The sequence below is a fragment of the Pseudophryne corroboree genome, chromosome 9, assembly GCF_028390025.1.
Source record: "Pseudophryne corroboree isolate aPseCor3 chromosome 9, aPseCor3.hap2, whole genome shotgun sequence".
Classification (NCBI taxonomy): Eukaryota; Metazoa; Chordata; class Amphibia; order Anura; family Myobatrachidae; genus Pseudophryne; species Pseudophryne corroboree.
Genome location: NC_086452.1, coordinates 115,775,334 through 115,793,631, shown reverse-complemented (window position 1 = coordinate 115,793,631; position 18,298 = coordinate 115,775,334). Strand labels below are relative to the sequence as shown.

The following is an 18,298-nucleotide window of genomic DNA, read 5'->3' as shown; positions in this document are numbered from 1 at the left end:
TGGTTTCGCCCTGGTTATTTGCCTATCATGGTATCATCTTTTCACCTTAACCAGGAGATTTTGGTTCCGGCCTTCATCTCTTCTGGTCTGTCCTCCAAAGAAAGATCTTTGGATCTGGTAAGGGCTCTCCGTGTTTATGTGGAAAGGCCTGCCTCTATCAGGAGGTCAGATTCCCTTTTTGTATTTTTTGTTTTTCACAAACGTGGCTGCCTTGCGAATAAGCAAACCTTGGCCAGATGGATTAGAATGGTGATTGCACAAGATGATGCGCAGGCTGGGCTCTCAGCTCCTGCTGCTATCAAGGCCCATTCTACTCGGTCAGTTGGACCTTCTTGGGCAGCCCGCCGCGACACGTCCACAGAACAATTGTGCAAGGCGGCTACGTGGTCCTCTGTGAACACGTTCCTCAGGTTCTATGCCTTTGATACTTCCGCCTCCCAGGATGCTTTGTTTGGATGCCAGGTTCTTGTGCCCGCTACAGTGCGTCCCCTCCCATGAGGAACTGCTTTAGGACATCTCCGATGTTATTCCTTGTGGAATACCAGTGTACCCCGCTGCAGAAAAGAGATTTATGGTAGACTTACCATTGTTAAATCTCTTTCTGCGAGGTACACTGGATTCCACAGGGCACGCAGCCTGACACACTTAGCTTCTTTGGGTTTGTATGGCATTAGCCGCTTGTCCCTTCTCCTGTCGTAAGAATGTGGTTCTATGTGACCAACATCTACCGTCTCTTTTACCTGCTACTGCATTGAACTGGTTAACGAAACTGAGCTCCAGTTCCTGGAGGCGGGGTTATAGAGGAGGGGGTGCAATGCATCCTGGGAACAGTCAAAGCTTTATGTATTCCCTGTGAAATCCAGTGTACCTCTCAGAAAGAGATTTAACAACGGTAAGTCTACCATAAATCTCCTTTTTTGGCAAAAAAAGACACCCGACCTTAGCAGAGCTGCCCGCACGGGAACTGCTTTCTCACAGCAAGAATCTCGCTCTGCAAGGTGTACTGAGGCTGCATGCATGAGGACACATCTGTATGATTTACCCCGGTCCTGTGGGTGATTAAGGTGAAATGCAGGCTTCAGTAGGCTTGTGGCTGATTAAGGGGAAATGCAGGCTTGAACTTAGCCAGCAACAGAACCTGTTGCAATTTATGTGTGCCCTGGATTAAAGAGATATCCCGGAGACTGACAACAGCACCCTGAACTCAGCATTAGGCTTCACTCTGCTTCTAAGCCCGCCCCAAGCTCCTGTGAAACTGGACAATGGGAGTCTGGGGGTGATCTTAGAGGAGAGTGAAGCTGAATGCAGTGTCTGGCGTGCCGCATGGCGGCAGTGATACACACAGAGTGCTGTCAATTCACGGGATAACCAGCGAGCACATATATTACATAGAATATAATGTATGTCTATATGCACTTAGCGGGACCCCCTCCAGCACTGTGTGGTCAGCGCCTGCAGCCCAGGGGCTACAGCCACCACTGATTACAACCCAAATTATAGTTATATTTCTATACTGTAAAAGCAATAGTGATGCTGAATATTGTAACTATTGCAGTAATTATTGCAGACCTCTGATTCAGTTTATTCATGTGCTGTGTTTAATTGCAGACAATGTCGGTCCCTTTGTGGATGCACCCAGCTGGCTGAGCACATGGAGCAGAGAGGAACAGTCATGCTGGCTCTGATTCCCCTCATGCTAAGGTTAGGGCAGTGAGCGTAAGAACTTTGCTGCCAGAGAATCTGATGATGATGTGAAGTCAGCAGAATCTGTCTTCATGTGTATGGATAAGTGTTTGTGTGTATGTGTGTATGTGTGTATGTGTGTGTGCCGCGCGCATAGTATCCCATTGTGTGTCTAGATTTCAGCATGTACTGCAGCCAAAAACAATTTGTTTGTACCGAGATGTTTGCTGGCCCATGATCAAAATGAACAATCTTAGTTTTTAGAATCTGCATTTCCTTTCAATAACAATTCCTTCTCAGCTTTTCTTTGTGTTAATATTCATTATTTATATTGGGATTCAAGACACAGAATTGTGAATGTTTATGGATGCACAGGAACACAGTTGATAATAAGCCATGGCAATCGGTCAATCAATTAGTTTCAAAACTTTCCCTGAAAAGGAATGGCTGCATATTGGCACCACAATACTTTAGCGCCATACAGTGGGAAGGGAAGGCATATTACAATGACGCAAAGGTCAACAGGCAAAATTCAGATACAGATATATCCTCAACTCCTCATACACTATTGCCGCAGCTGTGCCATACAGCCATTTTCGGTATGCCAGGTGCTGTGCAACCTGGCGTGGGCGAGCATCTTTCTCACGTCTTTTGTGTTTGAATGTACATCTCAGTTGTAATGCGATCGGACAAAATCTCTTCATGGGACTACACTGATTAATTTGATATGTGACTTGTACATCTGTGTGCAAATGGGTCTGAATCTGTACACAAAGTGCTACGATGCAGTGGCTCTTGGTCATGCCAAGTTCTGTTGTGCTTCATCTATATATCCGTCTGCATATTTGTGCATATATAAACCAGTGGCAGCTCCAGAGGTGGTGCAGGCAGCTCCCCTATATGAATTGTGCTGCAGCTCCACAATCTGGAACCTCCACTGTTTGAAGCTAATTATTGTGCAGTTAAAGTCACAGCCCGGTGTCCCTGGTACAGATTGAGTGGTGTTTCACTGCGTCTGTGGTGTGAATAAGATGCAAAGTTAAAGAATATGTTGGTACTCTACGCCACTCGGTGCACCACATGGCGTATAGAGGCTAGGTGTAAGAGGACACATCTGTAAGAGTACAAATACAAACTAAGCATAAAACTGCACATACAGTAAAACATGACAGGTATGGTGTATAACTAACAAGAACATGCTAGAGGCATGGAACAAGGATGCACAAGTTGTCCAGAAGAAAGCTAACAATCTAATGCTAGCTAAGACAAGAGGGGGCATAAATGGTTTTACTTTTACTGGTGACCATCAACATCATTTTTATTTGCACGGGATGTGTATGGCATCCTGGGGGTCGGGATGTCGGTGGTCATGTGACCAATGGCAGAATCCTGATACCGCTCAGGAGACCAGCGCCGAAACTCCGACAGCCAACATCCTGCTGGTAAGTATCTGTGATTGTGGGGAGGGGAGGGAGAAGGGGTGGGGGGCTGGGGGTGGGGTTAGGCATTAGGGGGAATTAGGGATAGCACTAGCGGGGTGGTTAGCCATAGCAACCCCCTCAAAATGTATCCCTGTCCGCTACCACCTTAGATTTAGCAAGGGGTGGATTGGGATAGATAGCCAGAGTGGGAAATTTGTGGAAGCAGCCCTAATGGGGGAATGGTCCGGTGAGGGGGTGGGTCTGTTGAGGGGGACATGATTGCTCCTCATAAGGCCTGATTGTCTGCAGTTGTTGCCTTCCTTGCATCTTTTGCTGCAGTTGTGTCTGAGGTCAGGGTGGACTGGCAACTAAAAGTGGCCCTGTAAAATTTTGTAGAAGTGGCCCTACATGGGCAGTGTCAGAGGTTTAACATACCGTGTAGCCATGTCAGCCTACCAGGAATCTACATGGTGAGAACAATTGCCAATCCGCTCCTGGATTTAGCCCAAGTACCACCAGAGGAGGGTTAAGGTAGGGGGCGAGAGGGTTAGCCTACTTACCCCCAAACGTTTCGGCTCATGTGACCGCTGGCGTCCCAAACGCTGAATATTGTATCACACCCATGCACATGCCCCCAACTACATATATTATAATTGCATTCTCATGTGCAAACTTGTCTTTGTCTCTTTCAATATTTGTTTGCAATTGCAGTTGCACAAATATCCACTTACTGTACTAGGCCAATGTGATAATATTGTACTATTAACCCATGAGCAAGCAGTCATACAGTAAGTTGCAGAATCACACAGCTCAGCATGGGCTGCCTATGCGTCTGCTCAGTTTTTATGGGCAGAGTGAATTCACATCATTTATGTATGCAAACTATCATATACTCTCTGCATCAGCCAGGTCTTTAAGACTTCACCATATTTCCAAAACTTCTAAGTCTAAAAATGTTAACAATATAAAGCATGCCAGAGCCTTGGTAATTGTAGATTATTTTATGACTTTTAAAGGAACACAGCATATGCCAGGTTGCAATGGACAGCCTCCTCCCGGCCCCGTCTAGCTCCTCCTCTGCCCCGCTTGGTAACTGCTCTACCTCGCCTCACGCCCTGCTGCCTGCTCCTCTGCCTTTCTGCTCTGTACCGCCCTGCCTCGCTGTGCTCCATCCAGCTGTGCTGTCCGCTGTTCAGAGCCTGTCCACTACCCAACCCCACTCCGCCCTGCCCCGTCATTCACTTGGTCGCATACTCACTTTCTGCTGGTCCTCCTCCTCTACTGCTAGGCTCTGACCCATCTCCCTAGCAGTGCGAGCTGTTGGATGGGTACCACGGGCCTCGGCTCTCACTGCACATGCATGTAGAAGACAGGACAGACCTTAGTGGATTATATTATATAGATAATAGTGTGGTTAAAGAAGGAATTTGTAATGAACTGATTACACTGGAAACTAAATTCTGCATATCTGTTTTCTGCAAGGCATTATCCACCTCCTGCAGATCATCATTCCCTTTTCTGAAAATGTATTTATATATTACCAGTTATTTATATAGCACACACATATTCCACAGCGCTTTACAGAGAATATTTGGCCATTCACATCAATCCCCGCCCCAGTGGAGCTTACAATCTATATTCCCTACCACATGTACACGCACACACAGTCATGCTAGGATTAATTTTGTTGAGATCCAATTAGCCTACCAGTATATTTTTGGATTGTGGGAGGAAACTGGAGTACCCAGAGGAAATCCTTGCAAGTGCAGGGAGAATATACAAACTCCACACAGTTAGGGCCATGGTGGGAATCGAACCCATGACCTCAGTGGTATGATGCAGTAATGCTAACCATTACACCATCTGTACTGCCCTTGTTTATTTCTAAATCATTTTTATAAGTGTCTGATAAGCAAGGAGTGTAGGTCACTGGCCATATGGAGGTCGTTCTACATCCATATAGAGAGAACATGCAAGGAGCGGAGACTCCCAGATGGTCAGCTTGAAGGAGAGTTTATTTTAAGAACATTTATCCATGCCCTGGAAATATTTACACACAGATGCTGTATTCTGTCTGGGACGCATTTTACAAGGTAACATTTAGCATTAGCCCTGTAGTGTTGCAGTTGGGGCAGAGGGAGGGGGAGGGAGGGAGGGGAGATATAATTTGGAATTACAATTGTGGCCTCTTCTCTGACGTCAGTGTTTACGTATGCACATATGTGTTTGATTCATGATGCAGGGAGCTTTTAAAGAAAACATGTGGCATTCTGTTTATGTGTTCCTGTCACATCTGCTCCTTATTTGTAAGATTCATTCTGAGGTATAACACTGGTCTGTGCTTGCTCCACAGTTCCAGAAATAATATATTTATACCACTGTGGAGGATATGCAAGGCATGTCCAGATGTCAAGCACTCTGTTTAGTAAAAGTACAGCAACTCTTTCAAAACCAATCTGGCTAATTATGACTGTGATGAGTTCATTATTCTCTGTTTTGGTAGGAAATGGTACCAAAAACAGATTTGTTTTAAGTTACTCATTTTACAGAGATATTTTCTAATGTTCTGTTGTGTAAAAATGTTTTTTTTTTTTTGGCGGCTACAGATTGCCTGGCACGCTGTAGGGCTCCATGAGTGCAGGGGAGTCATTTGGTTCTAACCAAGACCCAATCATCTCTCTGTTTCGTCTGCCTGTAATATGCTGTTAGGTTGTGGGATGAAAACCTTGAGGACCCACAACAATATTTTTATGGGGCTCCCACCAGAATGCTTCAAGAGATACATCTCTCCACATTGGTCGTTTATTTTATGCCCCATAATAGTGCCCTAGTTCATTTTATGTCCCATAGTGGTGCCCTAGTTAATTATATGCTCCATAGTAGTGCCCTTGCTCAGTTTATGCCCCACACTGGTTGCCTTCTGGTACGAATACTTACAGTTGGTTTTAAATACCTTGTGTATATTTTTAAAAATAAAAAAGCTTTTATGCACTATGGAGCGCCCCCTATATATGTTCTATTGACAGATATATATATATATATCTATATCTGAGAACAGCACCTCCTATTGTAATATCAAATGAAAATAAAGCATCCTTAAAGTGGGTGTGTCCCATTTCAGGTGAACTAGCCACTGTTCTTAACCCTCTTAACACAGGTTTTATAGCAAGGTGATGTTCTCCAGGAGTAGATGGATCAGTCCGGATGCTTTTGTTCAGAGATAGACCCCTCAGATTTCAATCCCTCAAAACAGTATTTTATATAATAGAGGGGAGAGAGAGAGAGAGAGAGAGAGAGAGAGAGAGAGAGAGAGAGTAGGTACAATAGTGTAGTTACGTTTAACACAATTTAATGACAGTGGCTATATCCACCTGAAATGGTACACCCCCACTTTGAGGGTGCTTTGAGCTGGTGGTGAGAGTTTATTTTCATTTGATATTACACTAGGAGGCGCTGTTCTCACTTCTATTACAGATAATTGTGGTGGCCGGTGGAATAACGGCCTATTAGAGTTAAGCCGCCACCCTTCAATAGGGAAGTGTACATTGACGTTGCTTGTGAGGACCATCACGTAGCACTGGGACTTGTTTACATTATTCTCTATTAAAAAAAAAAAGGGGTATAGTGTCCTATACCACCATTGTTTCCTATCTATCTATCTATCTATCTATCTATCTATCTATCTATCTATCTATCTATCTATCTATCTATCTATCATTTTTAAAAATAAAAAAGCTTTTATGCACTATGGAGCGCCCCCTATATATGTTCTATTGACAGATATCTTTTCTCCGGAGGAGTTCGGATTGCTGGAAGGGGAGCTGCGGTCCCACTTATATTACGAGGATCTAGTGCACACTGGCAGCATCCACAGGAAGTTGCTGTGATTCAAATATATGGACACACGCTAAGTGTATTTATATATACACATCATATATTTTCTCTGTCACGTATTAATCAGCGCTATATCATTTTTGTTTATATATATATATATATATATATATATAAATGTCCATATATGCAGCACTCCTAGCGTCTGAATAACTTACTCTTTGAGGCACAGTTTGACAAAGCAACATTTCAGTGCCCTTTTAATGTCGTGGCACTTTCGTCAGGTTACCTAACGCGTTTCGTCACGATTAACGTGACTTTTTCAAAGGAAAAGTCCTTTGAAAAAGTCACGTTAATCGTGACGAAACGCGTTAGGCTCCTCCCCTCTGACTCTAACTCACCGGCATCACAGCTCTAAGGAACTTGCTTACAGTGGAGATTTCAATCTGCATGGTGATTCCAATACGGTCTCTGCACGGTACCAGCTTATATCGTCTGACGGGCCACGGGACAGCGCCAGCATATACCATCTGACAGCTGTGTCTGACAGCGGGACAACGCCAGTCCGCATTCTCCGATGGTAATATTTGACAGTGAGACGCCAGTCTGCATCATCTAAACGGCTAATTGGCTGCGGGACAGCGCTTAAGTTTCCATCAATTTAGTGCCAGCTACGGCTCCGGTTAATGCTACACCTACGAATTAACCGTGGAACAGTGCTTCAGTCTCCATCAATTCAGTGCCAGCAGCAGCTCCGGTTAATGCTACACCTGATAATTTCCTCCGCAATCAGTGGCCACAGCGTGTACTTCTTTGATGTCCTGGAAGTTGTTCATTCCCTATGCCTAGGGCACTAAAAGGATTTCCACCAGCCCTAGGGGACACACTGGCAACAGTCCTACATCTGGGACTTACAGACTCAGGCGTAAACTTGGATAAATTATTTCTTTATTGAACTCCTCCACCTAGCATCGCACTGTGGGCTTTATACAGGATCATACCGAGGACGCTCGGTAACATCAGCCCCTAGGAGAGGTAACATTACACACTGTCCACTGCACACTTGATCGCTGGGCCCTCCTTCTCTCTCCAATTATTGGAGAAAAAGTTTTGCTGTTTCTACATATTTTTAGTTACAACACACTGCAGAGAGGAAAACTGTAACTATTTAGTTACATTATTGTTATAAACACAGAGCATATCAATTTACACCCTGAATCAGGGGGATTCTAAATACAAGCCTTAGTTTGATACTGTGTGTTTAGATAACGGTGTTTTAGAGTATAATTATTAAGTTTTTTATATATGATCAATCTCATTTACTGTTGATGTATTTTATATTACAATAAATATTTTACGTAGAAGATTGTCAACTCTTCACTATTTACACCTATTTACACCTATTTGCAACACCCCAAGCGCAGCCGGTTTCTCTTTTTCTATTGTTGTGTTCATAGGCACATGCACAGTGCCTTTCCGGCAGCGCTCAGGTGTGATTGCAATTTGTGTCTATCTATTTAGGCGCTGCCAGTAAGTCGTTTGAGATCCAGCATCGTCAGTGAAGCTGGACATGCCCCCGGAGCGAAGAAAAAAAAGATATGTGAGGCCATGCCTCCTTTTTGAGTAGACCACGGCCACTTTTCGGCCGCCCGCGGCTCCCGCAGGGGTGTGTGTGTGTGTGATAATACAGAGTGCGCTCCGGGTGTCACAACACCCGTGACGCCTCTGGCGTCATATACTGTAGTTAGAATCTGCAGGCTTGCTATGCAGGAGCAAAAAATAAAAAATATTTTCTTTTTTTACATATATATATATATATATATATATATATATATTTATTCACTGCTCAAAAAAATAAAGGGAACACTAAAATAACACATCCTAGATCTGAATGAATGAAATATTCTTATTAAATACTTTGTTCTTTACATAGTTGAATGTGCTGACAACAAAATCACACAAAAATTATCAATGGAAATCAAATGTAGTAACCCATGGAGGTCTGGATTTGGAGTCACACTCAAAATTAAAGTGGAAAAACACACTACAGGTCGATCCAACTTTGATGTAATGTCCTTAAAACAAGTCAAAATGAGGCTCAGTAGTGTGTGTGGCCTCCACGTGCCTGTATGACCTCCCTACAACGCCTGGGCATGCTCCTGATGAGGTGGCGGATGGTCTCCTGAGGGATCTCCTCCCAGACCTGGACTAAAGCATCCGCCAACTCCTGGACAGTCTGTGGTGCAATGTGGCGTTGGTGGATGGAGCGAGACATGATGTTCCAGATGTGCTGAATTGGATTCAGGTCTGGGGAATGGGCGGGCCAGTCCATAGCATCAATGCCTTCGTCTTGCAGGAACTGCTGACACACTCCAGCCACATGAGGTCTAGCATTGTCTTGCATTAGGAGGAACCAAGGGCCAACCGCACCAGCATATGGTCTCACAAGGGGTCTGAGGTACCTAATGGCAGTCAGGCAACCTCTGGCAAGCACATGGCTCTGGCTGTGCGGGCCCCCAAAGAAATTCCACCCCACACCATTACTGACCCACAGCCAAACTGGTCATGCTGGAGGATGTTGCAGGCAGCAGAACGTTCTCCTTGGTGTCTCCAGACTCTGTCACGTCTGTCACGTGCTCAGTGAGAACCTGCTTTCATCTGTGAAGAGCACAGGACGCCAGTGGCGAATTTGCCAATCTTGGTGTTCTCTGGCAAATGCCAAACGTCCTGCACGGTGTTGGGCTGTAAGCACAACCCCCACCTGTGGACGTCGGGCCCTCATACCACCCTCATGGAGTCTGTTTCTGATTGTTTGGGTAGACACATGCACATTTGTGACTTGCTGGAGGTCATTTTGCAGGGCTCTGGCAGTGCTCCTCCTGTTCCTCCTTGCACAAAGGCAGAGGTAGCGGTCCTGCTGCTGGGTTGTTGCCCTCCTCCACGTCTCCTGATGTACTGGCCTGTCTCCTGGTAGCGCCTCCATGCTCTGGACACTACGCTGACAGACACAGCAAACCTTCTTGCCACAGCTCGCATTGATGTGCCATCCTGGATGAGCTGCACTACCTGAGCCACTTGTGTGGGTTGTAGACTCCGTCTCATGCTACCACTAGAGTGAAAGCACTGCCAGCTTTCAAAAGTGACCAAAACATCAGCCAGAAAGCATAGGAACTGAGAAGTGGTCTGTGGTCACCACCTGCAGAACAACTCCTTTATTGGGGGTGTCTTGCTAATTGCCTATAATTTCCACCTGTTGTCTATTCCATTTGCACAACAGCATGTGAAATTGATTGTCAATCAGTGTTGCTTCCTAAGTGGACAGTTTGATTTCACAGAAGTGTGATTGACTTGGAGTTACATTGTGTTGTTTAAGTGTTCCCTTTATTTTTTTGAGCAGTGTATATATATATATATATATATATATATATATATATTAGTGATGTGCACCGGAAATTTTTCGGGTTTTGGTTTTGGGTTCGGTTCCGCGGCCGTGTTTTGGATTCGGACGCGTTTTGGCAAAACCTCACCGAAATTTTTTTGTCGGATTCGGGTGTGTTTTGGATTTGGGTGTTTTTTTCAAAAAACCCTAAAAAACAGCTTACATCATAGAATTTGGGGGTCATTTTGATCCCATAGTATTATTAACCTCAATAACCATAATTTCCACTCATTTCCAGTCTATTCTGAACACCTCACACCTCACAATATTATTTTTAGTCCTAAAATTTGCACCGAGGTCGCTGGATGGCTAAGCTAAGCGACACAAGTGGCCGACACAAACACCTGGCCCATCTAGGAGTGGCACTGCAGTGTCAGGCAGGATGGCCCTTCAAAAAAATTGTCCCCAAACAGCACATGATGCAAAGAAAAAAAGAGGCGCACCAAGGTCGCTGTGTGACTAAGCTAAGCGACACAAGTGGCCGACACAAACACCTGGCCCATCTAGGAGTGGCACTGCAGTGTCAGGCAGGATGGCCCTTCAAAAAAATTGTCCCCAAACAGCACATGATGCAAAGAAAAAAAGAGGCGCACCAAGGTCGCTGTGTGACTAAGCTAAGCGACACAAGTACAAAAAAAGGGGGGTGAGTCAGTTGTCTCCTTTGGCGCATGGGAAAAGGGAACAAGGGAGACCTATGGAAACGATACAGATTATATCCCTCAGTATATTGAAACTAAGCTTGAAGGGAATAGTTTGCGTACCCCCACTCACACTGTACGGGGGTGAGATGTATCCATAAAGGTATCTTTCTAAATCGTAAACCGGGGTTTACATATGTCTGGGCCTTCTCTCGGGCAGGCAGTCAGAAATGTAGGGAAGAAGAAACGAAGGGTCGTACCCCAACTCACTTGACACGGAACTTGATGACTCCTATCAAGGTATCTTTTAAGTGTTCAATGTAGGTTTATGATGTAACTTCTCAGCAAAACGACGGTCTCATGGGATTTGTAAAGATAAAACAAACACACAATGTGTAGTATTTCAAAATAACCCCACTATCATGTGAAATAACATAGAATGTGGGTAACCTACACCATGATCATGTGGTATACTGATATTATGTTTGCTGGGTGCACTGTGAATATGCCCTTCACAATGGTGGAAGAATGAAGCCAAAACGTACCCCTCACTCACACAAGAAAAAAAGGGGGGTGACTCCCATCAAGGTATCTTTAAACCACCAAACACATCTAATTGGCGTACCCCAACTCACGAGTGACGGTGTGGACCAATTCTCATCTGGGTTTCTTTATTGTTTTGATATCTTTCTTAATCGTTAGACAATTAGACTCAGGAAACTCTTCTTATTGTATACAATCCATAAAACAGTTTATTGTTTCCAAACAGAATTCCATCAAACTGATAGAATATATGCAAAGTCCACAAAACAAAACAAAAAAACAATTTTTAAAAAACTTCCCGCAAGTCATTCATTGGTTAATACCAAGATGGGTTTTCCAACCAAGTTGAACAAAACAAATTCAAAAAATGAGATTAAAATTTTTTTTTTAAAAAAGTTAAAAAGTCACAATATATCCAAAATGTACTCAAGTGTAGTCTATTAAAAGAAATTGATGGCTACTCACACAGTGGTATGTCGACGCGTTTCGGTCCTGGGACCTTTCTCAAGACATCTGACTCACCCCCCTTTTTTTGTATATGTTGTTGGATAAAGGTGAAATCCTGTTTTGAGTCAGCGTTTTCCCGGGTAGCATTTCCCTTGCGCCACTTTTTGTATTTGTTACAGTAACACCATTCTTTCACACCATAAGCGACACAAGTGGCCGACACAAACACCTGGCCCATCTAGGAGTGGCACTGCAGTGTCAGGCAGGATGGCCCTTCAAAAAAAATTGTCCCCAAACAGCACATGATGCAAAGAAAAAAAGAGGCGCACCAAGGTCGCTGTGTGACTAAGCTAAGCGACACAAGTGGCCGACACAAACACCTGGCCCATCTAGGAGTGGCACTGCAGTGTCAGGCAGGATGGCCCTTCAAAAAAATAGTCCCCAAACAGCACATGATGCAAAGAAAAAAAGAGGCGCACCAAGGTCGCTGTGTGACTAAGCTAAGCGACACAAGTGGCCGACACAAACACCAGGCCCATCTAGGAGTGGCACTGCAGTGTCAGGCAGGATGGCCCTTCAAAAAAATTGTCCCCAAACAGCACATGATGCAAATAAAAAAAGAGGCGCACCAAGGTCGCTGTGTGACTAAGCTAAGCGACACAAGTGGCCGACACAAACACCTGGCCCATCTAGGAGTGGCACTGCAGTGTCAGGCAGGATGGCCCTTCAAAAAAATTGTCCCCAAACAGCACATGATGCAAAGAAAAAAAGAGGCGCACCAAGGACGCTGTGTGACTAAGCTAAGCGACACAAGTGGCCGACACAAACACCTGGCCCATCTAGGAGTGGCACTGCAGTGTCAGGCAGGATGGCCCTTCAAAAAAATTGTCCCCAAACAGCACATGATGCAAAGAAAAAAAGAGGCGCACCAAGGTCGCTGTGTGACTAAGCTAAGCGACACAAGTGGCCGACACAAACACCTGGCCCATCTAGGAGTGGCACTGCAGTGTCAGGCAGGATGGCCCTTCCAAAAAATTGTCCCCAAACAGCACATGATGCAAAGAAAAAAAGAGGCGCACCAAGGTCGCTGTGTGACTAAGCTAAGCGACACAAGTGGCTGACACAAACACCTGGCCCATCTAGGAGTGGCACTGCAGTGTCAGGCAGGATGGCCCTTCAAAAAAATTGTCCCCAAAGAGCACATGATGCAAAGAAAAAAAGAGGCGCACCAAGGTCGCTGTGTGACTAAGCTAAGCGACACAAGTGGCCGACACAAACACCTGGCCCATCTAGGAGTGGCACTGCAGTGTCTGGCAGAATGGCCCTTCAAAAAATTGTCCCCAAACAGCACATGATGCAAAGAAAAATGAAAGAAAAAAGAGGTGCAAGATGGAATTGTCCTTGGGCCCTCCCACCCACCCTTATGTTGTATAAACAGGACATGCACACTTTAACGAACCCATCATTTCAGTGACAGGGTCTGCCACACGACTGTGACTGAAATGACTGGTTGGTTTGGGCCCCCACCAAAAAAGAAGCAATCAATCTCTCCTTGCACAAACTGGCTCTACAGAGGCAAGATGTCCACCTCATCATCATCCTCCGATTCCTCACCCCTTTCACTGTGTACATCCCCCTCCTCACAGATTATTAATTCATCCCCACTGGAATCCACCATCTCAGGTCCCCGTGTACTTTCTGGAGGCAATTGCTGCTGGTGAATGTCTCCACGGAGGAATTGATTATAATTCATTTTAATGAACATCATCTTCTCCACATTTTCTGGAAGTAACCTCGTACGTCGATTGCTGACAAGGTGAGCGGCTGCACTAAACACTCTTTCGGAGTACACACTGGAGGGAGGGCAACTTAGGTAGAATAAAGCCAGTTTGTGCAAGGGCCTCCAAATTGTCTCTTTTTCCTGCCAGTATACGTACGGACTGTCTGACGTGCCTACTTGGATGCGGTCACTCATATACTCCTCCACCATTCTTTCAATGGTGACAGAATCATATGCAGTGACAGTAGACGACATGTCAGTAATCGTTGGCAGGTCCTTCAGTCCGGACCAGATGTCAGCACTCGCTCCAGACTGCCCTGCATCACCGCCAGCGGGTGGGCTCGGAATTCTTAGCCTTTTCCTCGCACCCCCAGTTGCGGGAGAATGTGAAGGAGGAGATGGTGACGGGTCACGTTCCGCTTGACTTGACAATTTTCTCACCAGCAGGTCTTTGAACCTCTGCAGACTTGTGTCTGCCGGAAAGAGAGATACAACGTAGGTTTTAAATCTAGGATCGAGCACGGTGGCCAAAATGTAGTGCTCTGATTTCAACAGATTGACCACCCGTGAATCCTGGTTAAGCGAATTAAGGGCTCCATCCACAAGTCCCACATGCCTAGCGGAATCGCTCTGTTTTAGCTCCTCCTTCAATGTCTCCAGCTTCTTCTGCAAAAGCCTGATGAGGGGAATGACCTGACTCAGGTTGGCAGTGTCTGAACTGACTTCACGTGTGGCAAGTTCAAAGGGTTGCAGAACCTTGCACAACGTTGAAATCATTCTCCACTGCGCTTGAGTCAGGTGCATTCCACCTCCTTTGCCTATATCGTGGCCAGGTGTATAGGCTTGAATGGCCTTTTGCTGCTCCTCCATCCTCTGAAGCATATAGAGGGTTGAATTCCACCTCGTTACCACCTCTTGCTTCAGATGATGGCAGGGCAGGTTCAGGAATGTTTGGTGGTGCTCCAGTCTTCTGTACGCGGTGCCTGAATGCCGAAAGTGGCCCGCAATTCTTCGGGCCACCGACAGCATCTCTTGCACGCCCCTGTCGTTTTTTAAATAATTCTGCACCACCAAATTCAAGGTATGTGCAAAACATGGGACGTGATGGAATTTGCCCAGATGTAATGCACGCACAATATTGCTGGCGTTGTCCGATGTCACAAATCCCCAGGAGAGTCCAATTGGGGTAAGTCATTCTGCGATGATCTTCCTCAGTTGCCGTAAAAAGATTTCAGCTGTGTGCCTATTCTGGAAAGCGGTGATAAAAAGCGTAGCCTGCCTAGGAACGAGTTGGCGTTTGCGAGATGCTGCTACTGGTGCCGCCGCTGCTGTTCTTGCTGCGGGAGGCAATACATCTACCCAGTGGGCTGTCACAGTCATATAGTCCTGAGTCTGCCCTGCTCCACTTGTCCACATGTTCGTGGTTAAGTGGACATTGGGTACAACTGCATTTTTTAGGACACTGGTGAGTCTTTTTCTGAGGTCTGTGTACATTTTCGGTATCGCCTGCCTAGAGAAATGGAACCTAGATGGTATTTGGTACCGGGGACACAGTACCTCAATCAAGTCTATAGTTGCCTCTGAATTAACGATGGATACCGGAACCACGTTTCTCACCGCCCAGGCTGCCAAGGCCTGAGTTATCTGCTTTGCAGCAGGATGACTGCTGTGATATTTCATCTTCCTCGCAAAGGACTGTTGGACAGTCAATTGCTTACTGGAAGTAGTACAAGTGGTCTTCCGATTTCCCCTCTGGGATGACGATCGACTCCCAGCAGCAACAACAGCAGCGCCAGCAACAGTAGGCGTTACACTCAAGGATGCATCGGAGGAATCCCAGGCAGGAGAGGACTCGTCAGACTTGACAGTGACATGGCCTGCAGGACTATTGGCTTTCCTGGGTAAGGAGGAAATTGACACTGAGGGAGTTGGTGGTGTGGTTTGCAGGAGCTTGGTTACAAGAGGAAGGGATTAGTGGTCAGTGGACTGCTTTCGCTGTCACCCAAAGTTTTTGAACTTGTCACTGACTTATGATGAATGCGCTGCAGGTGACGTATAAGGGAGGATGTTCCGAGGTGGTTAACGTCCTTACCCCTACTTATTACAGCTTGACAAAGGCAACACACGGCTTGACACCTGTTGTCCGCATTTGTGTTGAAATAATTCCACACCGAAGAGCTGATTTTTTTTGTATTTTGACCAGGCATGTCAATGGCCATATTCCTCCCACGGACAACAGGTGTCTCCCCGGGTGCCTGACTTAAACAAACCACCTCACCATCAGAATCCTCCTTGTCAATTTCCTCCCCAGCGCCAGCAACACCCATATCCTCATCCTGGTGTACTTCAACAGTGACATCTTCAATTTGACTATCAGGAACTGGACTACGGGTGCTCCTTCCAGCACTTGCAGGGGGCGTGCAAATGGTGGAAGGCGCAAGCTCTTCCCGTCCAGTGTTGGGAAGGTCTGGCATCGCAACCGACACAATTGGACTCTCCTTGGGGATTTGTGATTTAGAAGAACGCACAGTTCTTTGCTGTGCTTTTGCCAGCTTAAGTCTTTTCTTTTTTCTAGCGAGAGGATGAGTGCTTCCATCCTCATGTGAAGCTGAACCACTAGCCATGAACATAGGCCAGGGCCTCAGCCGTTCCTTGCCACTCCGTGTCGTAAATGGCATATTGGCAAGTTTACGCTTCTCCTCAGACGCTTTTAATTTTGATTTTTGGGTAATTTTACTGAACTTTTGTGTTTTGGATTTTACATGCTCTCTACTATGACATTGGGCATCGGCCTTGGCAGACGACGTTGATGGCATTTCATCGTCTCGGCCATGACTAGTGGCAGCAGCTTCAGCACGAGGTGGAAGTGGATCTTGATCTTTCCCTATTTTAACCTCCACATTTTTGTTCTCCATTTTTTAATGTGTGGAATTATATGCCAGTATCAATAGCAATGGCCTACTACTATATTTACTGCGCAAAACTAAAATGCACCACAGGTATAGAATGTAGATGGATAGTATACTTAATGGATGACGAGTGACGACACAGAGGTAGGTACAGCAGTGGCCTACCGTACTGCTATATATAGTATACTGGTGGACACTGTCAGCAAACTGCAAAACTAAAATGCACCACAGGTATAGAATGTAGATGGATAGTATACTTAATGGATGACGAGTGACGACACAGAGGTAGGTACAGCAGTGGCCTACCGTACTGCTATATATAGTATACTGGTGGACACTGTCAGCAAACTGCAAAACTAAAATGCACCACAGGTATAGAATGTAGATGGATAGTATACTTAATGGATGACGAGTGACGACACAGAGGTAGGTACACAGCAGTGGCCTACCGTACTGCTATATATAGTATACTGGTGGACACTGTCAGCAAACTGCAAAACTAAAATGCACCACAGGTATAGAATGTAGATGGATAGTTTACTTAATGGATGACGAGTGACGACACAGAGGTAGGTACAGCAGTGGCCTACCGTACTGCTATATATAGTATACTGGTGGACACTGTCAGCAAACTGCAAAACTAAAATGCACCACAGGTATAGAATGTAGATGGATAGTATACTTAATGGATGACGACACAGAGGTAGGTACAGCAGTGCACTCTGCACTGTTCTCCTCCTATATAATATTAATTATACTGGTGGTCCCCAGTCCCCACAATAAAGCAGCACACTGAGCACAGATATGGAGTGTTTTTCAGGCAGACAACGTATACTGGTGGTCACTGTCAACAAAACTCTGCACTGTACTCCTGCTATAGCTGCTCCCCAGTCCCACAATTAAGCAGTGTGAGCACTCAGCACAGATATATTATGCAGCACACTGAGCACAGATATGGTATGGAGCGTTTTTTTCAGGCAGAGAACGGATAAAAACTGGTGGTCACTTATCAGCAAAACTCTGCACTGTACTCCTCCTAACAGCTGCTCCCCAGTCCTCCCCACAATTAAGCAATAAACAACCAATCAACTGTCTTCTACAATAAACGGAGAGGACGCCAGCCACGTCCTCTCCCTATCATCTCCAATGCACGAGTGAAAATGTCGGCGACGCGCGGCTGCTTATATAGAATCCGAATCTCGCGAGAATCCGACAGCGGGATGATGACGTTCGGGCGCGCTCGGGTTAGCCGAGCAAGGCGGGAAGGTTCGAACCTGCCTCGGACCCGTGTAAACAAGGTGAAGTTCGGGGGGTTCGGTTTCCGAGAAACCGAACCCGCTCATCACTAATATATATATATATATATATATATATATACAAACAATATATATATGGGGCACCAATATTTTTCTTGCCTCCGGGCAACTGTGACAATCTTCCGCCACTGCAGTGCGTACCAATCGTTTCTCACAGTGAGTCCGATTGTTTGTGATAGCTCTGATCCGCCCGGGCTTACAGTCCCGATTTCTGACTAGGAAGGCTTTATGTAAAGGGCATCACAACGCAATCACCAAGTTTGGCCGATAAATCTAACGTTCAGCAACTGA

At 45.6% G+C, this 18,298-nt stretch overlaps 1 long non-coding RNA gene across 1 annotated transcript in view; it reads left to right on the top strand.

Moving 5' to 3' along the window:
* Nucleotides 1-812: 812 nt before the first annotated feature.
* Nucleotides 813-18,298, top strand: part of LOC134956759 (uncharacterized) — a 246,948-nt gene continuing 229,462 nt past the window's right edge. The window contains exons 1-2 of the long non-coding RNA XR_010186154.1: nucleotides 813-892; nucleotides 1,609-1,701. This is a non-coding gene — a long non-coding RNA (uncharacterized LOC134956759). The remainder of the gene's footprint in view (nucleotides 893-1,608; nucleotides 1,702-18,298) is intronic.